At 41.0% G+C, this 26,883-nt stretch overlaps 1 pseudogene across 1 annotated transcript; it reads right to left on the bottom strand.

Moving 5' to 3' along the window:
* Nucleotides 1-11,112: 11,112 nt before the first annotated feature.
* Nucleotides 11,113-14,339, bottom strand: LOC308353291 (spermatogenesis-associated protein 31D1-like; annotated as a pseudogene). Its single transcript has one exon. The product of its transcript is annotated as a spermatogenesis-associated protein 31D1-like (transcript).
* Nucleotides 14,340-26,883: the final 12,544 nt, after the last annotated feature.

Raw genomic sequence — 26,883 nt, 5'->3', positions numbered from 1 at the left:
TCCTTTAGGTTATTTGCACTCTAATGATACCTCCCTTGCAAAGCCTACTGAAAGAATAATTTCATAGTCAGAATAAAGATGCACAGGTCTTTGTTTCCTGGTTTATGACCACACTTTTATATGCTAGAGTTCTAGATAGGTCAGGGGTGGGAGCATCTGAATGAAGGAAGTCTGAATTCTGGCTTTTGTGTTATTTGTTGTGTGACCTTGTGCATTTGACTTAAACTCTCAATAAAGCCTGAGACTTCTCATTTGTTAAATGGACATACTGAAACTACCTCAAAGTGTTATTCTTATGAATGAAATTTGAATGAAATGAAGGTATCCGAAGCTGTTACTGTATTTCCTGGTACTCAACAATATTGCTCATTTTCCTTCTTCTTTGAAAAGGTGATGGGGAGTTTGGGGGAAATTCCCAAAGGGGGCATGTTATGCCCTGGTAGAAGTATGTAACACTTTTTTTTTTCTTCTGGGGAAAACGTCAGGACTAAGAAGTCATGATGTATCTTCCATTTGCCCAATCATGGAGGTACTAACACATGCCAGAGAGCCCAGGGATACTCAGCCCATGGAAGAGTCCCACAGAGGACTAAAGTATGGTGGGCTAACCATAAAAATATTTGGTATCAAATTTTAGAGGATAAATACTATGTGAGATTGTCTGCCTCTTTGTGTCTGAAAATTTCCATGTCACTGCCATGAAGCATATTAACGAGAGGTCTGCTTTAGAGAAAGGTTGAAACCCAAAGCTCTGGTAGCCTTGAAAAATGAGCCCCCCAAGTTTTGTGGGAATCCCATCCATAGTAGACTGCTTGGCTTGCTCGAACAACTTTGGTTAATAGAAAACCCTAAAGGCATCTGATTTCATTTTTGAACAGTTAAAACTGTTAAAAATTCCTTTATATTCACTCAAACCAACACCTTGTGCTGCAGTATTTATCATTTCAGGACTAGTTAAAGGCAATTTCAACTGCCTCGAGTTTTTTGAGAGGAGTACCCAGTGAAAGCTTATAGGTTTGATTCTTCTAATGCTCCTTTGTGTGCACCAGAAGGAACTGTCTCATTACAGTGAGCTGCAGCCCCGAGCCCCAGTGTTGTATAGAGTGTTTTGCAGTTCATGTGGATATGTGGGTGGAAAGGGGGCTGATGAGTTCACACTGGGAAGCTCATCTGGTACAGAGCCATTGCCACTCCTGGAACAGCACCACAGAGCCCAGGCTGCCTTGTTGGTAGTTTGAATACCTAATTCTTTCAAAGCATGTCAGTAGGGTTCAGTGATATTTTCCCAGAGGATCTCACCCAAAGCAACTTTTTTTTTTCAGTTGCAAATTATCTATAGGAGAAAACAATAATTGCATTTCCAAAGGTCTCCTGTATTTTAATATTCAGATCCTTGACATAGATTGCTCTTTGAAATTTCAAATACTGATGAAGGAAATGTGCTTGAAAGCAATGCCATTTAAATCCAGGCCTGTTAAAAGCCTGGCTGTGAGAGGAGTAACTCCTCAACTAATACTGATTTGTTAATGCACTGATCTGTTACCTGCCCCTCATCAGGAGCCCCAAGAGAAAGCAGGGATTTGAAGTTGTCATCAGTAGTTTACTTTAAAGAATAATGGCCAGAATAATGAAAATCATCTTTCTGAGGAATGACTTGCTGGAGGTGAGTTTCAGTGAGAAGCAAGCTTGTTAAGTGTGAGCCTGGAATAGGAGGCTGACTTCTGACCCTCCCTCCATGGGGAAAAGCAGTTTCCATGTTTGTTTGTTCCCCATAAAATAATTATAGCTTCAAATGTAAAATAATTAGCTTCAAATGTAAAAGAGTTTTCTAATCGGCAGGAACCTTAAAGATAATTTTACTCAATCTGCTTCATTTTATAAGGTAAGAAAGTTGAAAGAAATTCTTAGCAGTTAATTGGTACATTCCTATTCTAGGCACTGTTGTGGGGAGTAGGGACATTGTGGACAAGGCAAGGTTGACTGATTAGACCAATTAGAGAGGGATCATGGACTCATTAGACTAGTTAGGTCTGGACTAAACCAGAACTAGATTAGTAGCCAACCCACTGTTTCTTTGACCAACAGTCCTGCTCCCCCCTCATCAACTCCTTTGGCACCTTGAATTGGTTATTCCCCTTCCCTCTTCCACTCTCTCACTTCTGGTTTTGTATTGTCTGAGATGAACCATGGTTCTCAACATTGTTGATTTCTCCTCTCCGTCAGATCCATTTGTGAGTACACACATGTAATTTTTCATACCGTCTCAGGTATGCATTATTCTCCTGAAGTCCATGGACATCAGGACAAGAAACTCTGTACCTATTTGATATATGTCAACACACTAGCCACATAAAGAAAACTTTATAGGCCATCCACTTTGTATTGTGGAATTTTGTGGGGTCATCCACAATAAATAAATAAATAGTAAAACATTTTTACTATTGGTGAGAATTTTATCAGTCACTCACTGAATCAATCAAATTGAGAAGCAATTAATACACCATTTTTCAGGCACCATGGCAAGATACAGAATTTTAAAACATAATCCCTGTTTTACCTATAAGGAAATTGAGATAGAGAGATGTCAAGTAGCAAGTCCCTTCAGCCTCTATTTAGTGAGACCAGGGTTTGAACCCAGGGCTTCACCCTAATTTTAGGGCTTTTCTCTCTCAGAGCAGCAACTTTGAAATGTGAAAAATACCTACATATTGGAGACATTTTTTACTGTGTAACAGAGCGTGAGTGTTTTAGGATTCTGAAAGTGAGGGAGATCAGTAAAGGCTGGAGTGCATAAGGAAAGGGAAAACTTCTTGGACAGATAATCCATCAAAGGATGGGGTAAGATAGGGATAAGTGAAGTAGGATCAAAATAGTTAATTTTAATTTCACCCAGATGAATCTAGAAGCATGGGAATTAGTTTGAAGTGCCAAAGAGCAAATTGCTGGTATAATTATACCTATTGCTTCAAATTCACTTTTAAATATAGATGTGTATAACTAGGTAATCAGTGTTTTTTTGTTGTTTGTTTTTTGGATTTTTTCTTTCTACTAACACCTCATATTTTAAGATGGAGCAAAGAAGAAGGTGTCTGGGATCTGGTTATTTTAGCACACGTTTATTTATTTGTTAACCTACAAGTAATAAGTGATAATAAGCAACAAATATAGTCTCAAGAAGCTTAGATTCTGATTGGGGAATTATGACTTCAACCATATCTGAAGAATCCAGAATATAAAAATATAAAATTTCTTGATAATTTTGGGTCCTCTCAATGGTTTTCTCAGACTTCAGTTAGTATGTAAAATAAACAAGATTATACTAGTATTTTTTACAATGGCTCCCAAATACATTTTTATTTGAAACAGATAAATATCACTCCACAATTTTAAGAGGCTAACAATGTGGTGTATAACCTTTGAAGGTACTTTATTTAATCTGTGGTTATTTATTTGAAGCAACTGAATTGGTCTATAGTTTGTGATGATCCCACTGCAAGAACTTTAAAGCTCTCAGTTTACCTTGATCTAAAGCACTGTTGTGTGAATTCCTCAGTGTATGTAAAGTAACTATAGCCTATATTTATTGGGTACCATGCTAAGTACTTTATAAGAATTATCTTTTTTTTTTTAAGATTTTATTTATTAGAGAGAGAGAGCATGGTCAGTGGGGGAGGGATAGGGGTAAGGCAGGGGCAGAGGTGAGGGAGGAAGAGAGGGAGAAGCAGACACCCCACCAAGCAGGGAACCCAGTGTGGGGCTCCATCCTAGGACCCTGAGATCATGACCTGAGCAGAAGTCAGATGCTTAACAACTGAGCCACCCAGGCGCCCCTACAAGAATTATTGTGTTGAATCTCCATAACAGCGACATGTTGTACCACTCATGTCCTCATTCTACAGGTGAGAAAGTCAGCAAAGGAAACCTAATAGTCAAGTTAAAAGGCAAGATGGCTTGCAGGATTGAATTCTCCAGATTACTCAAGTACAAACAGTTAGTAATAATGATAAGTCATTTAATCTTATCTAATATATTTTTTAATCGAATAATCTTTCATTTGTTCATCATTAAAAGAGAGAAGAGTTGAAATTGCTGGAGTACCTTTGAATTACCCTTATGTTTAAACCTATAAACCTTAGTGCTAGAGAGGTGTTTCTCATATAGACTTACTGCTAAGTTTCTACAGTTCTAGAATGTCCATGTTTCAGGAAATTATGGATTGCCTTAGTCTGTGTGATAATAAATTATTCCATTGTGTAATAATAATTCTTAAAAATACATTAATATATAATATAGTATTTCAATAAACATATTAATATATTAATTATGTTGTACCTTAATTGCTTTGCATCATTGCATGCATTATATGGAAGTGCATGATATACATTTTATGGAAAACAGTGCATTACATTATGTCATTATATTTAACTAGCTAATTGTGAACCTGTTTCCCTTACTTGCAAACAACTTGGTGTCCTGCCAGTTCAGAGAAGTTAAGTTAGTTTCCTAATTCTTAACAAGAGTAGGTGAAGAGCCAGGATTTAAGCCCAGGCCTAAATGAATCCAGAAACATGCCTTGCACCCCAATTCAATAGTTACTTTTTAATCACACTCATTTTATCCAAGTTTGAATCGTAAATTTATCAAATATATTGGAGTCATTGTATATGTGAGAAGTTATGGGACAGAATAAACTGGATGCACATGACATATCATCATTACCTAGAGAACCATCATCACCCTGTGCTGTGGTCATATGAAATTATTTATGGAAACTCAGCCAAACAAAACACACAGGGAACTATCCTTTATACATGTAATAACATGTTAAGTGAAGTTTTCTGTTCTGTTTTGATTGAACACCCAAGAAAATAGATGCCTCGTATTTTCACCTTCCATAGTGAAGTGTGAATCTACTTGGCCTGAACTACTAAAGAAGATGGTCAAAAGCCAGTTGAAGTCTTCAGCTTTCTGCCAAGATAGAATAACAGGGATCAGTTTTACCTTCCTTTCTGGAAGGCTGGGCATGGTGCGTCTTCCACCAACCTCTCTGGAAAACCTCATGATATATGAGATTTTGTATAGAGAACTCAAAGGGTATAGTTCAGCACTGAGGAATGATTATCCCTAGACTGACCATTATTCTGATTCCACCTAACAAATCTTTTTTTAAAAATATTTTTATTTATTTATTTGACAGAGAGAGAGAGCACAAGCAGGACAAGGTGCAGGAAGAGGGAGAGGAAGAAGCAGGCCCCCCTCTGAGCAGGGATTCCCGATGTGGGGCTCAATCCTATGATCCTGGCATCAGGACCTGAGACAATGGCTGAGGCTTAACCCACTGAGCCGGCCAGGCACCCCCTCATCTAACAAATCTTAAAAGCAGGACCTGAAAGGATCAAACCATTTTCAAGTTATTTAGCCACAATAAAATGCCACTATACAACTATTTGAGAGACTAGAAAAAACAAATCTAATCATACCAGACAGTGGTGAGGTTGTATAGGAATTAGAACTCTCACACACCACTGGTGGGGATATAAGACATTATACGGACTTTGAAAAACAGGCAATATCTTATAAAGTAAAATGTGCCCCAGCCATTTTACTCCTTCATACTTGCACAGTAGAATGAAAAATTGTCTTTACGAAGACTTATACTTGAATATTCACCGCAGCTTTATTTATAACAACCTCAAACTGGAAACAACCAAAATCCCCATTAATAAGTGAATAAATAAACAAGTCATACAATGCAGTTCTGTTCAGTGATAAAAAGGAGTGAACTATTCAACATTGAAATGAATGAATCTCAAAATACTCTAATGAAACAAGTCATATAAAAAATAGTACACACTTGTGAATGTGCTTAATACCAATGAAATATACACTCAAAAGGATCAAAATGATAAATGTTATGGCATATATATCTTTCAATAAAAAAACAGTATATACTGAATGATTCCATGTATATACAAATCTAGAAAATCAACTGATCTATAGTGACAGCAGATCATTGGTTTACAGAAGGACCAGGAGGGAAAGGGAAGGATTACAAAAGGGGTATGAGCAAACTTTTCAGTGTGATAGATATGTTCATTATGTTGACTGTAGTGATGGCCTCATGGGTTTGTGTATATACATATATTTATATATGTCAGAACTTGAATTGTACACTTTAAATGTGTGCAATTTATTCTGTGTCAGTTATAGTTCAGTAAAGTTATTCTTTTTTTAAAGTAACTTCAGCTGATTACCCCCTCCACTTTTAATCTAAGGGATTAAAAATGTCAAAAAAGTCTGGAGATTAAAAAGAGGACTTCTTTAGAACTTTTGAATGTACTCAGAAATCCTCTTTTCATATTTGCAAATGACATGTCAGATAAAGGGCGAGTATCCAAAATCACTCAACATCCAAAGAACAAAGAATCCAATCAAGAAATGGGCAAAAGACATGAACAGACATTTCGGCAAAGAAGACATCCAAATGGCCAACAGACACATTAAAAAGTGCTCCACATCACTCGGCATCTGGGAAATACAAATCAAAACCACAGTGAGATACCACCACACACCAGTCAGAATGGCTAAAATTAACAAGTCAGGAAATGGCAGATGCTGGTGAGGATGCAGAGAAAGGGAAACCCTCCTACACTGTTGGTGGGAATGCAAACTGGTGTAACCACTCTGGAAACCAGCATGGAAGTTCCTCAAAAAGTTGAAAATAGAACTACCCTGTGACCCAGCAATCATAATACTAGGAATTTACCCTAAAGATACAAATGTAGTGATCCAAAGGGGCAAGTGCACCTGAATGTTTATAGCAGCAATGTCTACAATAGCCAAACTATGGAAAGAACCTAGATGTCCATCAGATGTCCAACAGATGAATGGATAAAGAAGAAATGTATGTATACACACACACACACACACACACACACACACACACACACACACACAGGAATACTATGCAGCCATCAAGAGAAATGAAATCTTGCCATTTGCAATGATGTGGATGGAACTAGAAGGTATTGTGCTGAGGAAAATAAGTCAATCAGAGAAAGACAATTACCATATGATCTCCCTGATAGGAATTTGAGAGGCAATGTGGGAGGCTTGGGGGGTAGGAAAGGATAAAATGAAACAAGATGGGATGGGGAGGGAGATAAATCATAAGAGACTCTTAATCTCACAAAACAAACTGAGGGTTGGGGCGCCTGGGTGGCTCAGTGGATTAAACTGCTGCCTTTGGCTCAGGTCATGATCTCAGGGTCCTGGGATCAAGCTCTGCATCGGGCTCTCTGCTCAACGGGGAGCCTGCTTCCCTTCCTCTCTCTCTGCCTGCTTCTCTGCCTACTTGTGATCTCTCTCTCTGTCAAATTAAAAAAAAAAAAAAGATAAAAAAAACAAAACAAACTGAGGGTTGCTGGGGGGAGGTGGGTAGGGAGAGGGTGGTTGGTTATGGACATTGGGGAAGGTATGTACTATGGTGAGTGCTGAAAAGTGTGTAAGCCTGATGATTCACAGACCTGTACCCCTGGGGATAATAATACATTCTATTTTATTGGAAAGAAAGAAAGAAAGGAAGGAAGGAAGAAAGAAGGAAGGAAGAAAGAAGGAAGGAAGGAAGGAAAGAAAGAAAGAAAGAAAGAAAGAAAGAAAGAAAGAAAACCAAAAAAAAGAAGGAAAAATTTTTTTAAAAAAATTGTCTGACAGAAAATCAGTCCAGAATGCCAAGAAATGGATAGAAAGTGAATCTTGAAGGCATTGACTGAGCCCCAGCATGAACCCTCATACCTTAGTCCAACCTTATTCCCAGACTTTTTCAGGTACCTAAGTCAACAGATTCTCCTTTTTAAGTCAGTTAAGTTATATTTATTGTCATTTACATCCAAATACTTCCTCACAGTATAAGGGGGCTCTCCATCCCTGGCTCCCACTTTCACGCTAGCCCACTAAATATATATTACCTTCTCTGTCCTTCAGGTTGCCCATCTATGAGAGGGGATTAAGAAATAGGCATTGAGATTGCAGCCCAAGATGGCAGAGGAGTAAGAGACCTTAGTTTTGTCTGCTTGCAGGAATTCAGTTAGATAGCTATCAAATCATTCTGAACCTCCTACGAAATCAAGGGGCGATCAAAGAAAAAAATACCTGCAACTCTACAAACAGAAAAGTGACCATGTTCTGCCAAGTAGTAGGTGCAAAGGAGGGAATCCCATGGAGTGGAGGGAGCCTCCATCACCAGGCTACGGGCAAGTGATAGAGTAGCAGAGCACAAAATCAGAACTTCTGGAAGTCAGCTCCAGTGAGGGATGTCCCTGTCTGAAAGATGCCTTGGTGCCGAAGCAGGCAGAATCCTAGCTGGGGCAGTGTGGTCTCAGGATCCCCAGGATCACAGAAAGAATAGGGGTGCCTGAGTGTGACAGAGTTCCCAGGCATCAGAGCCTTCAAGACATAGGTATGTGGAAAATATCCCAAAATGGGAGTATGTGCTCTGAGATCCCTAGTACTGCCTTTTCCAGTAGTTGAGTGACCCGTTCTCTCTGATGTTCAAGTTATGAGAATTAAATTTGAAATGATGAATGTGCTATATTGAATATATTAACAAGAACAGAAATTAAACCTTGCAACTTGTAGGGTTCCCTTCTTCTCTATAATGTTGGCTAAGTCTACAGAGGCTGAAGGTTAGTTCTACACACCTATGGTCTGGGAGCTAGGGCAAAAGAGAGAGACTGTGGTAGAGCCAGATGAGCCATATTACACCAGCTTCCCTCCCCGCCCCCCAGTTTGAAGACTGGTAAGTCAGGGGGTTCTCAGGGTTTATTTTACTTAACCATTCAGGATAAACCCAAACTACCTTGACCTCTCTATGTCACCTTTCCTTCCTTCCTTTGGATGCTCCGATCTCTTTGATGGTTACTTACCAGGTGCCACTTCCTTTAGCCATTAAGCAGTTTTGATCTTGATGACTTGGACATGAATGAGGACAAAGATCTACATGGCACCTTTGGCCACTTTTGCTTCAGCAAACTGAATAGGGTGTCCAAGAAGAAACCCTTGCATTAGGAAGACTTCTGAGAAGATTCCAATCATCCCCACTTCTGGTGTTCACACCCTTGTGTAATTACACCTCCTCTTAAGCATAGGCTGGATTTAGTGATTTGCCTCTGAGTGATAGAATAAAGGAAAGTTAATAGGATGTCATTTCCATTACTGGTTTCCAAAAGATTGTAACTTCTCTCTTGTTTGCAAACTCTCTCCTTGCTTTGATGAAGTAAGCTGCCATGCTGGAGAAGCCCACTTGATAAGGAACCAGCCAGCTCCAGCCAAGAGCCAGCAAGGTACTGAGGATCTCATTCCAACGGACTTTGAGGAACTGCATCCTGCCAGCAACTATATGAATGAATACGGGAGTTGGTCCTTCCCCAGTCAAGCCTCCAGATGAGAATGTAGTAGCCTCAGCTGATACCTTAAAAGGAGCCTTGAAGCAGAGAATCCAGGTAGGCCTCACCCAAATATCTAGCCCACAAAAGCCATGAGATAATAAGTATGTATTTTTTAACCCACTACATTTTGGAATATCCATTACACAGCAATAGATAATTATGGTACCCCTCAATTACTGAAACCTTGGGGTAAAATGTTGCATGTCTGGGAAGGCAGGCACCATATAGGACGACAATGTCCCTGGCAACATCCCTGAGGGCACTGTCTTCATGCTCAAAGACTGTCCCGTATATTCATATGCTAAAATGGTATCATTGGGCCTGAGTAGCCTCCAGGAGGTGAGGCCTAGCTGACATAGTATCCTACTGGACAAATAGTTTGGGAGCAGATGAAAGAGAGTTTAAATCAAGTTCTAGACTTTAAGTGTTTTTTTTCACTATCTGTAAAGGCCTGAAGGTTTTCAGAATAAGTACGTTACACTTTTTATGAAAAAAAAAAGTAAATACTTTATTTAAAGATTTTTATTTATTTATTTGACAGAGATCATGAGTAGGCAGAGAGGCAGGCAAAGAGAGAGAGGAGGAAGCAGGCTCTCTGCTGAGCAGAGAGCCTGATGTGGGGCTCGATCCCAGGACCCTGAGATCATAATCTGAGCTGAAAGCAGAGGCTTAACCCATTGAGGCACCCAGGCACCCCCCAAAATGTAAATGTTTTAAATACAGGACATCAGAGCAAACCAAATAAAGGACCCCAGGATAAAACTGAGAAGGCCACTGTCAGGCTTTGTACAAGGGACTGGTGTACTTGTAGAAGCCAAAAGCGTTAACCACTAAGAGTTGAATGCACTGCTTCCTTTCCCTGAGCACAAGCCCCAGCCCCAGTCCCAGTGCAGCACACAGAGAGCACCACTCTCTATTAGAAGAAACATTTATTGAGGAGGATTAATATTCTTGGTTGTGCTGAAGGTTGTTCTCATCAGAGGATATATTGTCATGAAAATTGTGAAGCTTCCTCAATAAGGACTGAATGATTTCTTTAGAGAAATTTTTCTCCCTGGAAGTGCTAGAGAAGCATTTTCTGCCTGAGTAGAAGAGTCAAATTGCTAAACACAATACTTTTGTCAGGGTCACCCCTGGTGGTCCAAAGGACCTGGCATACTTGATGCACACAGGTGGGGCTTGGATGACACACAGACTCCCCAGAGGGCAGAGAAGAAGGGGGTTGACCCCGGCTTTATAGTTGATCCTTGAAGGCTTCAGCTTTCTGGGGATGTCTGACCCTGTCTCTGTTGTGTCTGACACTTGTAAGACAGTTCTGGTTAGCACAGGCAGCTTCTTGGCTGCAGGATGTGATACTTCCTGGTTTCTTTTGTTGTGGGTCAGAGAGAGCCCAGTAGTTGGAGGGAGGTCTCTTGTCAGTTCCTCCTGCTGCTGGCTTAACTCTGAGGCCTCAGATCCATACATACGTGCCAGCTTCTCTTCTAGGACATTCCCGAAAGAAGTGAGCTTCTGAGCTTCAGGAGGCCAATCACTCCCAAAAGCAGCTACACTTTCAACTGCGTCTTGGTGCTGCAGTAAGGTGGACATGAACTTGGATTTTTGAGGGGGACATTCTTGATGCCATGTGATTTTTTTTTCTTGGAATTGATCCACTGAGAAAATTGCCTCATTTTTTTCTGAAGTAACTTTCAAGAGGAAACTGTTCATTCTGTGACAGAGTTGGGGAAGCACTCTCTAATTTTCTCACCTCAGCATGGAGGCTCTCCTCTCTGCCTGCAGATGTCCCTACTCCTGAGTCCTCACTTCTGCATTTTCTTGCTTTGGGATCCTGAGGTCTCACTTTCTTTGCACTTCTTCTTTGTGAGAAATTCATAGGCTGGCCCTTACAGAAGGCCAGCTTCAAGTCCAAGGATTCCTCCTGCTGCTCTGTGCTAATTTTGCTGTCCTTCAGTTGGACGTGCAGCACCTGGGATGCTCCATGTCCCCGCTGCACACACTCTGGGACTGAGTCAGGGAAGCCTTGGAAGTCAAGCTATCTGAAGTAAGAGGCATGTCAGTGGGACATCCTTGAGCCTGGTTATGCTCCTCACTCTCCAGTTTAAACTTTAACTCATTCAGGATCTGTCTTTTCAGGTCTGATAGTTAAGAATCTTGGGGAACCAGTACTTTTGGTGAGGGGTGTTCCATGGTCAGGGCAGTTTCTACCTTGCTCATGTTGACATTTATCATTTTGGAGCTTCCCAACTCACTGGTTGTCAAGGTGTCCCAAGATTGGGGTTGAAGGAGACGGAGCTCCTTGGTGTCGAATATATCCCTAGACAAGTTGGACATGGCAAAATGTTCTAAATTCTTCTCCACCATCACTTTGCCCTGTTCCATTTCTACTCTGTTACTGGAACTGACATTGTCATGCATGGACTCATGTCCAGCCCCAGCTTGCCTTGTGCGTACCTCTGGCCACAATGTGTTGTCTCGTACAGTCTCACTGGGATGCACTTGAGCTCTGATGCTGTGTGTAAGGGGCTGAAAAGTCTGGCTGCCCCACTCAGCTATCTGCATACCCTCTGCAGTCTTATGGTCAGTGTCAGAGTGTGATGCCTTCAGGCCCTCCTTTCCTTCATTGCTCATAGATGACATAGCAGGGAGAGGGTGATCCACAGTGGGGACTGACTTTGTTGTTCTCACCTTGTTTCCCAAAAAAGGTTTAGAGCGTCCCTCAAGGGGTTTAAAAAACTCAGCTTTGGAATCCACCCCAGAAATATGCATGGCTGAGGAGGGAAAGTCAAATTCTGGGAGAGGCTGTTTTGGCTTCTCTCAACATAGAGAATTTTATGGATTCAAGAACCCTGAGTGGTAGACCCCACCTCTGACTCATGTGAAATCTTATAATATGGGCCTCTAGCACCTGTCGTGTACTGGGATCAAGAAAAGAATGCTCTAGAGTGGTGCTCTGGCAGTAAACCCTACCCACCATTGTCTTTTCAGAATCTGTGTTTTCTGGAGCAGTCTGGAAACTCCCAGAGAAAGGCAATGTATTTTCATCAGCCAGCCACGAATAACACACACCTATAGGACTCCTACCCGCAGTGATCTGCCAAAACAACTTGCTCATATGTAAACTAAGAATATTTTGCATTTGATTCTGGTCTGTGTCCTTCCTTGAGACATTTAATAATTCATTCCCTGAGTGATTCCGTGAATAACACATACAGTTACTTGTCTCCAAGGCAGCCCTCCGACCCTTCACTAGGTAGCTTTCTGAGACGCTTTGTGGGCTGTCTTCTGAACTCTTCTCTAGGATATACCCAAGATTCCTCCTCATATCCTACCTTAGCTGGAACTTTGTTTGGACCCTCTCATGGAACCTTCCGGGGAGATGCAACTCAGTCTTTGCTAGATCCCTGTTACTATGGCCCTGAAACTCAGCGAATTGTGAGTGAACGTGTCAGCCTTTTTGCTGAGAGAGTTCTGATGATTTATGCTGAGGCTCCATCAGCGCTAGAGACTCTAGATTTCTACAGTCATGCAGGCACCAGCGTGGGATTACCTTCCTTGGGCTATGTAACTCTGGTGTCTCCTGGGGTTCACAGATGATAGGAAAATGGCCAGGAAGGATGGAGACTGGTACATAGGCATGGGATGGCCGGCAAACCAACGGAAGGTTGGGAGCTCAAGGACAAATGGTTTCTTTAGGTTTCTGGAACACAGGGACTAAAGCCCACAAACTTTCCTTTTGCTTCTGCAACACTTACTATCCCAGGTGTTGATTTTCAGTCAAGATAGGAGAGTCTGATTCATTCCTGGATCTATGGAAAGATACTCCACTGTCCCTAATCTGGGATGAAGAAGGTGTTTATGATTGGGAGGCAGGATTGAAAATGGGCGTGGGTGTTCACCTGAGTAAAAAGTAGGGACTGGGATGGGGACAGGGTGTGAGGCAAGGATTGGGGGTGTACAATGGGGAGAGGAAACGGAGAGGAAATGGTTTTGAATGAGGAAGTGGTGGAGATGCTTGCATTTTGATGGCAGAGGTATTATGAATTCCATTGAATAAGACAAAGTGAGACTCTAGTGGGGAAGTACTGCTAGAAAACAGGAGAGTGGCTACTAAGGACTCACTGTGCAAAGAAGGAAGACCCTAGAAGGGCTGGCTATATTTCTGATGCAAGTTTTCTGCCAAAGCCTTGACATAGAGGAGCTGTTGATAAATAGAGAGCTGCTCTGGTTTGCCTTCATTTTTCCAGCCAGTTTTGGGGGCTGTGGTGACCTGTATATCAAACAGATGCAACAAATTCCCTAAAGATGTCTACTGGTACTCTGATCACATTTGTTTGGAAAATGGCCCCTCCTCTTTTACTTTCTTCTCTAAAATCTGGAAATCCATTCTCTTCTTCATTTTTCTCTCCAAGAGGGCCTGAAAGTTAAGGCCAGGGAAAGAAATTCCACTGGCCTCCTTGTGCTTAGTAGCAGATTCTCTCCAGAGATAGGTTTCTGGTTGATGGAGGAAACCTGCTCTTGCTGAAAATGTGGGGAGGAAAGGAACATGTTCTTGGCATGGGCCTGTCAATAGGAGAATTCTGAACTTGATGGGTTTGAACAGTCACTACCTCTGATTGTGGGAACATAAGTAGACAACCCACCAGGGCTATCTGGAGATGACTTCTCAGGAACAGGTTTCAATGAGATGGAAATCGATTTAGATTGAATCACGGTTAAAGGGAAGTCTGGCAGTGGTGAAACAGACGGCGTTGGTGGTGCATGATGACAAGCAAATGAATCAGTGGGATTTCTTGTCTGAGACAGATTTGGTAAGAGGTTGATACCCTGTGAAATGGTCGGGTCAAGAGCAGAGATGGGATTCAGAGGTAAAGTGGCCTCTGGTTGTCTGAGCATCATATGGTAGGAAAAAAGTCAAAAGAAAGGGGTAGAGGTATGGAATGGTTCCCTGGGAATAAAGAATCCTAGGCTTTTGGCTCTAGTGACTCTATGGAGTGCCCAGGGAAGAGAGTAAGAAAAAGCCAGCTGAAGGGGTCATTGGGTTAGGTGAGAAGATGAAGGGGGTTTGGGGGAAAGGCTCAGACAAAGAGGCTGGTATTAGGTCTCCTGGAGCAGCTGTAGAGAAGTCAGGAGATGAAGTGAATGATGAGTGAGTCACAGGAGCTGTAAAACCAAGGGGATCAGAGAAGGAGTAGCATCTTCCAGGGCCTCTGGGAACATCAGCCAATTCACCTCAGCAGTTGTGCTGTTACACACCCCACAGAAGGGGTCTGGACATAACAGTTGATGAATTGGACGGTATCATGACACCAGCCTAGGGGCTGTGGGAGACAGGAGGTACAAAACTGAAACCAGGACCAGAACAAACATATGTGACCCTGGCTGGTCTGGCAAAGGTTGCCCCACACCCACCAACATCCCCAAGACTTTCAAATTCTAACTCTGAGAATTTTCCATCCCACCTCAATTCCAGGCTTCCCTGAGGCCATAGAAATACATAGACTCTGCTTAAAAGTGGGGTACAGGAAAGAAGGTAATATTTACTCACCTTTATAGAAGAGAAAGCACCTTTCTTGCCTCTCCTCCTTCTGACAAATTCTGCACCCTGGGAAACCAGGAGAATGATGAAGATAGAAGCAAGAGATCTTATAAGAGGCTGAATAGAGTGTCCTTTAAAGATATCCTTGGTAGATTGGACTTGAAGAGCTCCAAGAATTAAGATACAAGGTCACATGATCAAAGATAATAATAAGACTTACATTATTTGCTCATTCACAACGGGCTTTTGTATGTATTATCTATCCCATGTGATACTGAAAAACACCTTATGTGGAACATGGGTCAGTGGTTACCACAGGGAGAAAGTTGAGTATCCATGATGTCACAGGTCTTTCAGAAAGTCTCAGAATTTCAGAAGTTCTGAATCTTAATGTCTCACATGGCCTCCTCTTGCACAGCACCCATTGTCCAGATCCATCACTGCTTCATGCTCAGTTATGGTCAGAGCAGGGAATCCGAGAAGTGTTTTGCACTCTGACTGTGTTTCCGTGAGCCTCTCCTCTGAGGCCTCTGTTATCTGAGAGGGAATGTATCTAGCAGCTGGCATCCTCAGAGATTATGGACCTGAGCCCTCATGGAAAGGACAGGAAGGTTCAGCCTTGGAGAGCTCAGGTGGAATAGGCAGACCCTTACCTTTCAGAGTCTCACCTTTCCTCCTCTTGGCTCTTCCCTGATGCTAGAACAAAAAGAAAAGAATGAGGGGTGGGGACTCATCTCTCACTCTTCTCTCAAAGATGGAGACATTCTTTATCCAAGAATACCAGGACTTTAATTTATAGAACTTTGTGTTCTTTGCTTTTCTCAACTTTTAAGGTGATAAATATTTTCAGTATTTGCTTTGAAAACCAAAGGAGGATTTTCTCTGGGAGGTCCACACTTGATATTCTCAGTCAGAAGTTCTTTGTTCAGTGAGGACATACAAACTAAAGCCTGAGAGTCACATCTGTGCTCCCTTGGGTAGACCTTGTATCCTAGGATATAGCTCAGACCCCAGTCTCTTCTCAGAGGCACAGCACTGTTCTCCTGATCAGCCCACCGTGAAGGCAGGCTTGATTGAGTGATGCTTGACATGGGAATGTGACTCATGATCAAGACCTGGGAAAACTTGTTTTCTTGCATAGTCTTCATACTCTCCAAATAACCCAAACCAGAACTGCAGAATCCCTGTGTTTGGGATTTTACCCAAGACCCACCACCATAGCCAAATGGACTGTGAGTTTCAAGTAGAAACCTTAGTGCTTCCTTAATCCTTCGCCCTGTCAGATCTCTTTTCCTAGAGGAGTTACTGTCTATTCTTTCCTTAGACTTCCCATTTTAGGTGTTTCTCTGACCCTACCAAACTCATTGAGAAATATGGGAAGAGGGACAGGAAAGTAAAGAGTCATTCTCTGAAGGGCAACTTCTGGCTCCAGTTCTAAAAGCCTGGGAGTCATCACTTCAGTCTGTGAAAGAAGCAAAATGCTGAACGGACTAAAAATCAATGACATTTCTTGGAACCATAGCAGCAAACCACTACCTCAAATCTTCCAAGAGTGTCAGTGCACAAAATCATACCTAAGATTCGCTTACCTGAAACAGAAGGCACTGGAGGCTCAACATTGCTCTCCTGGTAGGAACACTTAAACAGACACTTTGAAAAATTGCTGGAGGATGCATATGGGCTAGCATGAGAGTGAGAAACTCCTGGGATCACAATCTAATGGGGGCCTCCCATTTATTTATGGGTTATATTACCAGGAACCCAACTTGCTTCTCATAGTAAAGAGCTACCCCCCCCCCCAAAATGCTCTTCTTTCTGGCAGGGGAGTGTAGTGTTGGAGATAAAGGAGAAAGGTAACCCATTTTGAAAACATTGTGAAATATTCCCAGAGTGTTTTCCATAACAGAAGTCTACTCAGTGGGGAAAAGCCTACCAGAGCTTCTGCCCCATGGGAGAAGGTAAATTACCCAACTACAGCAGCCCCCTCTAGCTTTCCTCTCTCATCTATAGAGTGGAAGAAAACAAAACAAAAATCTCTGAAATACTAGTGAACATCACAATCCAGGAACATAAGGCCATTAAAAGATGAATGATTAATCATATCCCCTCCTCTGACACCTTACTACAGTATTGACAGCTCTGGTGTAGGAATAGGATCATAGCTAAAAAGAGCTGCAAGGTATAGGTTTTATTTAGGGAGATTTAGGGAAACCTAAAAACACTAGGGGAGACAAAAACAAGGACACTAGAGGAAACTGCAGCCTCTGATATGTATAGCTACAGTAAATATTAAAGACATGCCAACACCTAACCAGATTAACATAAGACTTCACATTAAAGGTCTCTTTATTTCAGTTCCCATTACCCAATACATCATGTTTGGCTTTCAAAGAAAAATTACAAGGGATGCTAAAAGGCAGGGAAAAGCAAACTGATAAGACAAACCAAACATCAGATGTGTACATTCAGATATGACATAGTTCAGAATTCTCATATGTAGAAGCTAAAATAACCATGATTATTCTGTTAAGAATAATTTACTTGAAAAGGTAGACAGTATATGAAAGCAGATGATGCATGTAAGCCAGTAGAGGGATATTCTGTGAAAGAATCAAAAGGAAATGTTAGAAAACAAAAGCAGTATGACAGATGAAGAATGCCTTTGATTAACTCCTCCGTAGGTTGCATAAAGTCAAGGAAAGAATATGTGAGTGTGCATAAATGTCAGTAGAAACTTTCCAAACTGAAATACAAAGAGGAAAAGAATTTTCTTAATGCTAAAATCTAGAATATCCAAGTTTATGTTATCTAGAATATCCAGTTATCTAGAATATCCAGTTATCTAGAATATCCAGTTTGTGTTTCAAACTGTATAATCGATATGTAACTGGAATACCAGAAGAAGAAAGAACAGAAAAAATGTTTGGAGTAATAACGGCCAAGGAGTTTCCAAGATTCATAACAGGTTAGCGACACACTGTAGAAGTTCAGGGTACACCAAGCAGGGAAATATTTAAAAAGTCTATACCTGGATATATCATATTCAAACTGTGTGAAAACAAAAGATAAAATTTTGAAATAATCCAGAGGTAAATAAAACCCCCACCTTTAGAGGGGAAAAAACATAAGAATTATGACCTACTATCATAAACCATGAAAGTAAGAGATTGGAGTGAAATGTTTAGTGTTGGAAGAAAAAACTACCAATCCAAAATTTTATATCTAGTGATATTATCCTGCAAAAATAAAAGAGAAATAAAAACTTAGACAAAAAAAAATGGGGGGTTCATCAGCAACAGACCTGCCCTGCATAAATGTTAAAAGAAGTTCTTTGTCAAGAAAGAAAGTAACTCAGATCTACATAAAGGAAAGGAATAGAAGGAATGAATGAGGATAAATAAAACTTTCATTCATCTTATTCTCAATTGACCTAATAATAATAATGATAGTGTGTTGGGTGATTATAGTATATGGATAAGTGAAATGAATGGCATCAATGTACACTCCTGCACTATCTATGAAGTGATATAACATTATATGAAAGTGGACTTAGAGCAGTTGTAAATATATATTACAAACTCTAGGACAATCACTAAAATATTTTTAAACAGAGAATAATTGATCGACTGACAAAAGAGAGAAAATAGAATTATATATCATGCTTTTTCAAAACCAGAAAAGGCAGAAGAAGAGGTGGAGAATAGGTATAATGAATAGCAAACAGTATGGACAAGGTAGAGATATTAATTCTACTATATTTAAAATCACTTGGGGCACTTGGGTGTTTCAGTAGGTTAAGCGACTGCCTTCTGCACATGTCATGATTCAAAGGTCCTGGGATTGAGCCCCGCATGGGGCTGCCGGCTCAGTGGAGAGCTTGCTTCTCCCTCTCCATCTATCTGCTGCTCTGCCTACTTGTGCTCCCTCTCTCGGTCAAATAAATAAATAAAATCTTAAAAAAAAAATAAAATCACTAAATGGAAGTAGTCTAAATTCACCAATTAAAAGAGGAGACTGTCGGAGCACATTGAAAAAAAAACAAGACCTAATTATATGTTGCCTATAAAATACTCACTTTAAATATAATGACACAGATAGATTAAAAAGAAAGAGACAGAGAAAAATGTACCATGCTAACACTAACGGAAAGAAAATAGGAGTAGTTCTATTATTTTGGACAAAGCAAACTTCACAACAAGGAAAATTATCAGGAGTAAAGAGAAGCATTACCGTTGACTTCGAAGAGGTCAATTCTCCAAGAAGACAGAACACTCTTTAACAGATACACATGTAAGAACATAGTGTCAAAATAGGTGAGGCAAAAACTGGTATAATCGCAAGTAAATATGGATGAATCCACTGTTATTGTTAGAGATTTCAACAGTCCTTATCAGAAATGGGCAGATTCAGCAGGCAGAAAACCAGTAAAGATACAGTTGACCCAAACAACATCATCAATCAACTTGCTCTAATTGACATTTATCGAATACCTCATCCAACCGCAGAATACACATACTTCTCAAGCTCACATGGAACATTCACTAAGATCGTCCATATTCAGTGCCATAAAACACACCTTAACAAATATAAAATAGAAATCACACAAAGTATGTTTTCAGACCATAGTAGACTTGAACAAGATATCATCTACAGAAAGATAACTGGAAATCCCAATGTGTTTAGATTAGATTAAATGACACACTACTAATACAAAGGCCAAGAAAGGAGACCCAAAAGAAAAAAAATATTTTAAACCAAATGAAAATTAAAATACAACTGAAGGGGTGCTTAGATGGCTCAATCGGTTAAGCATCTGGCTCTTGGTCTCAGTTCAGGTCTTGATCTCAGGGTCATGAGTTCAAGCCCTGTCTTGGGCTCTACACTGAGCATAGACTCATAAAATAAAATAAAATGAAATAAAATAGAATAAAAAAATAAACTACTTAAAATTTGTAAGATTCAGCAAAAGCATCATTGGGAAGTTGTTTTGAATTCATCTATTTGAAAAGAAAGATTTAGTATCTTTGAGGGACTTTACTTACCTGATTGACATCTCTGTTTCCAAAATACTGGTAAACACAGCTTCCTCTTTTGGAGGAAAGAGGTAGCACAGCACCAGAAGAAGGAGCCCCACCTGACCCAGGAAGGCAAGGATGGGAAGACTGAGCAAGTGTAATTGGAGTTCAGCCATGGTGCAGTAAGTCTTCTCAGACAAAGATGATTCACATCATTGCAAATGCACTCCTGCCTCAGGCAGCTGGGCATGGAGAATCCATGTGCTAGACTAGAGTTCTGGGCCCACATCACAGGGCTTTAGTACAGACACCAAAGGTTCCTGAGTGCTGGGGAGGGGACAGCACAGGAGAGAGAAACTCACATGCAACCCTTCCCCCACTATCCAGCCCAGCAGATGTGTCCATCCTTCCTGGCCTGTTAGATGCCTCCAGCCTACCTTCCTGCTCCACCTAGTCCCATATCATATATTTACATTAGTGAAATGTTCTCGGTCCCCTGTTACCCTGATATTACCTGAGACCCCTCTCTCTACTTGGTGATCTCACTTTGGACCTCAATTCGTCTCTGAAGGTTTGCTCTACCCCGGGATTGACATCCTCAAGATGTACTCTGCCTTCAGCTGCAGCCCCACCCCCATAGCTCCTCAAAAGTATCCACAAGAATTGAAGACCAAAATGTATTCAAAAGTTCACTAAAAAGCACAAGAAAGCAGAATAGCCTGTACTGAGGAACAGAAAGCATGACAAAGAGTGAGACAAGGGCACGACACACCCATGGAACTGAGGCAAACAACTTAAAAACTTTTAGTAATTCTTTCTGTCCCCAAATCCCTCTTAGGCTATTCACACCCTACCGGTTCTCTTCCACATGTATAGTGTCTCTCCCTGATGCTCCCTCTTTCCTCTCTGCCAAGTCCCCCTTCTCCCCCCAACATTTTTAAAGATTCCTTTATTTTACAGAGCAAGTGTGCTGCATCACAGCAGACCAAACTCTCTTGATTTAGGAAGTGGGCTCCTCTAGCATAATGTCTAATGAGCACAACTGGGACTATACCTAGCAATACCTTTTGGTTTTTTGAATGACACCTATGTTTATTTCTTCCATGAAAACTGTTTTTCCCACATAGCTTCTACCTTTTCACCAAAATACCTTATTGTCATCTCTACCAATGTTAAATAATAATGTCATTTTTGTTGATAGTTATATGTATTTATTTCTTCTCCCCATGTTACCTAGTCATTTAATAGTTGGAACCCTTACGGCTTCATTATTTAGATTATAAACTCTTGAAATTAAGCCCTGTATCATTTCCTTACTTGACTTGCCTACATTCCCTCGCTGATGAATCAGTCTTGGCCCTAGACACCCAATCCTTTCCCTCCCATATGAGGACGGTTTGTCCGTAATGACAGCCTTCTTTTCCTCTCTTAACCTGTGTCCACAGCTTCACCATTGTCTCTCCCAAAGGAAAATACACTTCTAGCCCGCCCCACTTCACATACCCTCCCTTGACTGCAGGATGTATGTCTGTTAAGAAAAATCCCTCCACATATCTTTGAATTTCTTGAATTGTTTTTAAATATTCCTCTAGGACTCACAACTATAAAAACATCATTTAAAGTCTGAGCAAGATAAGCTCCACCCAAAAAAAATTCCAGGTGAGAAGGGATTATAAATATGGCACATCGAATTGATTTTTCAAACCTGGCCTTGTTCTAAAAGAGGCTGAGAAACTGATCCCTATTAAAGGAAACTAAAGATACACAGCAACTGGATGTAGTATGTGATTCTAGACTAAATCCTGGAAGGAGGTTTACACACACACACACACGCACACAGATGACATTACTTGATAAATTGATAAAAATGGAATTTGAGTGGGAGAATAGTTAAAAGTTTTTACATCAATGTGTAATTTACCAAAGGAGATACCTGTGCTATCAGAGAATATTCTTTTTCATAAGAAATACACTATGAGGAGCGCCTGGGTGGCTCAGTGGTTTAAAGCCTCTGCCTTCGGGTCAGGTCATGATCCCAGGGTCCTGGGATCGAGCCCTGCATCGGGCTCTCTGCTTGGCAGGGAGCCTGCTTCTTCCTCTTTCTCTGCCTGCTTCTCTGCCTATTTGTGATCTCTGTCTGTCAAATAAATAAGAAATTTAAAAAAATCTTTAAATTTGAAGGGACTCTAAGTAAATCATTTTAAAAAAAAAGAAATACACTATGAAATATTCAGGGAGAAAGTGTGTGATGCATGACATGTATTCTCAAATATTCAAGAATGTATGCATCATTTTCATATGCGTATATGTGTCTTCCTATATGTAGAGAAGGGGAAGGAGAAAAGGAGCGAGAGATTGTAAACAGGTCAAAATCTTAATAGGTAAATCTGGATAAAGGTTATATGGCTGTACCACCTATGCAACTTTTCCACAACTTTATTTTCAAATACATTTAAAAAATGAATTTTTTGAAATTTCAGGCTTTGATTCCACAAGCTACTGCCTCCACCATACCCCAACCCCAGATGTGTGCAATGCCAACTTTAAAACAGTTGTCACAAGTTCTGTCCAGTGCAAGAAACGTGGGATCTTCTCTGCACATTTGAAACATGCTAACATTTCAACAAGGTTTTACAAAATTGGCAAAGAGCACCCCTGCTCAAAAAAAACCAAACATTTTAGAAATTATATGCAATATAAAACAAACAACAAAGAACAAAAATTCAACCTCAACATTGCTTACTAACATGGAACACCTAACTTCCTTTTTCTCTAGTGCCACCAAGTTGTTCCTCTCCTGGATTTTGCAGTGTGAATTGATTTGCCAGAACTTTGTTTACTCTGTTAGTCAGTTACCAGTCCTTCACCAGATTTCCATCTTCCAAAAATGTGTTGACAACCTTTGGGCTTTATGCTCCCCTTCTTGTCATCTTTAAGCATTTATTTTTAAATCCTTTGTTTTAACAGCTTTATTGAAATACAGCTCACATACCATAAAATTCACCCATTTAACATGTATAATTCTTTGATTTTCAGTATATGCATCACCATAGTCAATTTTGAAATGTTGTCATGACTTAAGAGAAACAAATCTGCAAACTTTTGCTATCATTCTCCTCTCTCTCCTCCGTTGAGCTCTAAGATGAACTACTTTATGCTTCTAGATTTTCCTATTCTGGACACTTCATGTGAATGGAATCATATGTGGTCATTAGTGATGGCTTCTTTCATTTAACATGTTTTCAAGGTTCATCGCTATTGTGGCATGGATCGCTCTTTTTTATTCCAAAAAATATTATATCATAGGGATATGTTATATTTTACTTACCCATTTCTCAGTTGACAGATGTTAGAATTGTTTCTGTCTTTTGACCTCAAAAATAAGATAGCTGTGAACATTTGTTTATAAGTTTTTGTGTAGACCTATGTTTTCATTTCTTGTGAATATACACCAAGAAGTGGAACTGCTGGGTCCTATGTTAACCCTATGTCTAACATTTTGAGCAACTGCCATACTGTTTTCCAATATAGCTGTACCATTTTTCATTCCCACCAACATTGTGTGGGGGTTCTAATTTCTCCACATTTCCACCAACATTTGTATTCTTTTTGATTTTAGCCATCCTTGTGAGTGTGAAATTTTGGCAAATATTGATTTCGATTTGCATTTTTCTGATGGTTAATGATAATTGAGCAGTTTGCATCTGATCTTTTACTTTTAATGCCTTTTGGAGAGAGAGGAGTGTTTGATCTACTTTATTTAAAGCGAAACACAGTAGTTTATTTGAAAAGTAACGGGACAAATTTTTCTTCTAAATATTTGAAAACACATAGTGTCAAGTCTTTAACAACATATACAGTGTTCTTCTATACTTTTTGCATATTACAGTTACTGAGTGATTGAGTGATAAAGGGACAGTGAAATTCTGCCCTGAATTTGCTCCGTAAGATTACTTCTTGTGTGGGGTTGAGGAATTCATTCACATGGCTCCTCAGGGTTGACTATAAGGCAGAGCAGAACTGATTGCCAAAGTGTCTAAAGCCCAGTGCCTTTTCATCACCAATGCTGTGTACATCTGTTGTGAATAAGTGTGTTCCACAGGTGATAAACACCAAAGAAATGTGAGAGCTTTTTTTTTTAAATTTATTTATTTGACAGACAGAGATCACAAGTAGGCAGAGAGGCAGACAGAGAGAGAAGGGGAAGCAGGCTCCCTGCTGAGCAGAGAGCCCGATGCGGGGCTCGATCCCAGGACCCTGGGATCATGACCTGAGCTGAAGGCAGAGGCTTTAACCCACTGAGCCACCCAGGTGCCCCGATATGTGAGAGCTTTGACATGGACACATGGAATATGTCTCAGAGGTGGACGGCAAGATGTTTAAATGGGCTTTTGCACTTTAATCACAGTGTATCACACCCACCCAATGATAATAGTGCAAGTTGGGTGGTGGATATGTGGAAAGTTATATTGTTCTGTGTGCCCTTGGACAAGCTTAAAAATTTCTGTAGTAAAAACCATTTAAAAAGAGATGTTGGGTGCCTCATAAGGACAGGGAAGAGGGGTCAGAAGGAGACCTGGCAAGGGTACATCAGTCCATCAAGACTAGAAGTTAGGGGCACCTGGGTGGCTCAGTGGGTTAAGCCTCTGCCTTCGGCTCAGGTCATGATTTCAGGGTCCTGGGATCGAGCCCCGCATCGGGCTCTCTGCTCAGCAGGGAGCCTGCTTCCCCCTCTCTCTCTGCCTAGCTCTCTGCCTGCTTGTGATCTCTCTCTGTCAAATAAATAAATAAAAAATCTTAAAAAAAAAGATTAGAAGTTAGCTCTCTCTCAATAAAGACATTTCAGAAAGTATATTTCCTTTCAGATTGGGAAGGAAACCTCTTTCCATATAACAGGAAGAAAGAGGAAAATAAAGAATGGGGAGATTTTTTTGGAAGGATTTTGTTTTGTTTTATTTTGTGAGAAGTTCCATCACTACTTTCTTGCTCCTCTGTGAGCTGTGGTCCAGCACATCTGCTGGACAAGCGAAGATGGCCTAAGTTTGAGGAAAGTAAAGGAAATTTGAAATAGATCTGAGGACTACCTGGTGTCTCAGTCAGTTAAGAATCTGCCTTCAGTTCAGGTGATGACCCTGGTGTCCTGGGATTAAGTGCTGCTCCTTGCTTGGCAGAAAGCCTGCTTCTCCCTCTACCTCTGCCAGTCCCCCGAGTGTGCTCCTCCTCTCTCTCCAATGAAATTAAAAATAAAATAAAATAAATTAGATCTGAGAACACTGAGGAGTGAATGTACTAAGGATATAGTGACCTAACTCCATTTATTTTGTTCAAGTTAGTAAGTCTTGGATAAGTATTTGTGGAGTGAATGAATGATTTCCAGGTAGTGCTGGGGCTGAATTTCATGTGGCATCAGTAGACTCAGTTGTGAGTAGACTCAGTTTTGACATGGGAGATTTAATTCAACGATAATCAGTTACATACAGAAAGGCATTTCTTAAAAAGGCAGAGACAAGATTTTGCCAGACAGGAAGGACAGAAGGGGATTAGATAGGGTCATCCACTTGTACAAGAGCCTCTTTTTTTTTTTTTTTTTTAACTGAAGAATGGCTGATGCAATATCACATTAGTGTCAGGTGTGCAACTCTATGCTGTGCTGTGCTCACCACAACTGCAGCTACCACATGTCACCAGATAATGCCATTACAGTACCATGGACTCTATTTCCTATGCTGGACTGGTGCTTTTTACATGTTGGTTACCTGACAAGCCATTAGTGAGGAAGGGAAGAATAAGGCCTTGCTGGATAGGCAAGAAGTGGAAAGTGAATGATGTGGAGTAGAAAAATTAACAGGGACATATAAGCTGGAAGGACAGGGGCATGAGGCAGAGGGACAGAATGTCAAGACTATAGTATTCCCGATGGCAGAAGTATTGCCAGGAGTAAGCTCCACAGGGTGGCACAAAGTGCACTGGATTGGCCATAATGGACCTTAAGATGAGATTATATAGGAACCGGCAGGCTGGGTTATTGGCTGGTCTGTCCGCATAGATGTTAGAGCCTCCTGTACCCCCTCCTCCCCTCTTCAGTTTCCCTGCCCGGGGCCCCTTCCCATCTATTGTCCCCCTCAGGTCCTCCACAGCGTCAGCTCTGCATTCTTTCTGTGACCCCAACATTCAGATAGTGTAGGGCCAATGATAACCGGGACAAGAAGCTACAAGTGTGGTAGTGACAGAGGTCATGGACATCTGGTTTTTTGTTTTAGCACTGAGCAGTCCTGAGACTGTCCAGAAGACTACCTCAGGTGTTCTCTAGCACACCCACCCCAATTTGAGTCCCAGTCTGAGGTGGAGTTGCCTTCCCTCCAGAGCCCTATTGGAAGTGTGGGAATGTGTGCCGTCTTGCCCACCCCCCCCCCCGCCAAAAAAAAGGATTCCATGGAGTTCCGTGGTAAGCCCCCAAACATCTGTATCCCGGTACACAGTCTAGAACTAACCTCTGGTTCATAAGCTCTTCTGGGGAAGAGCTACCATGGCTCTACTAAGGCCGTGAATATTGAAGGTGGCATACCGCCATCCTAGCCATAGTAAAGGCAGTATCTTATATATTGTCATCGAGTGTGGATGGAAGGAAGGCACCAAGATCACCTTCCCCCAAAGGGGATGCCATGCCTGACAGCCTTCAGGTATTGCTTGCATACTCAAGGAACAGAACCATGCCTTTTTGGTATAAGGCATCAGTAGGCTGTGCCGGATTCCAGTCTGCCTGGATCATACTGAGGTGGCGGTGCCTGGATCAGACTGAGGAAGGAGGGGAGCAGGACAGGGTCCTGAGAAGGGGATGATTAGACATAAACATTTGTTCTACCAGCAAGGTCCCTCTTTCACCTTT

Source organism: Martes martes, assembly GCF_963455335.1.
Source record: "Martes martes genome assembly, chromosome: 12".
NCBI lineage: Eukaryota > Metazoa > Chordata > Mammalia > Carnivora > Mustelidae > Martes > Martes martes.
Note: the sequence above shows the minus strand (reverse complement) of the source record. Positions and strands in the feature narration are given on the sequence as shown.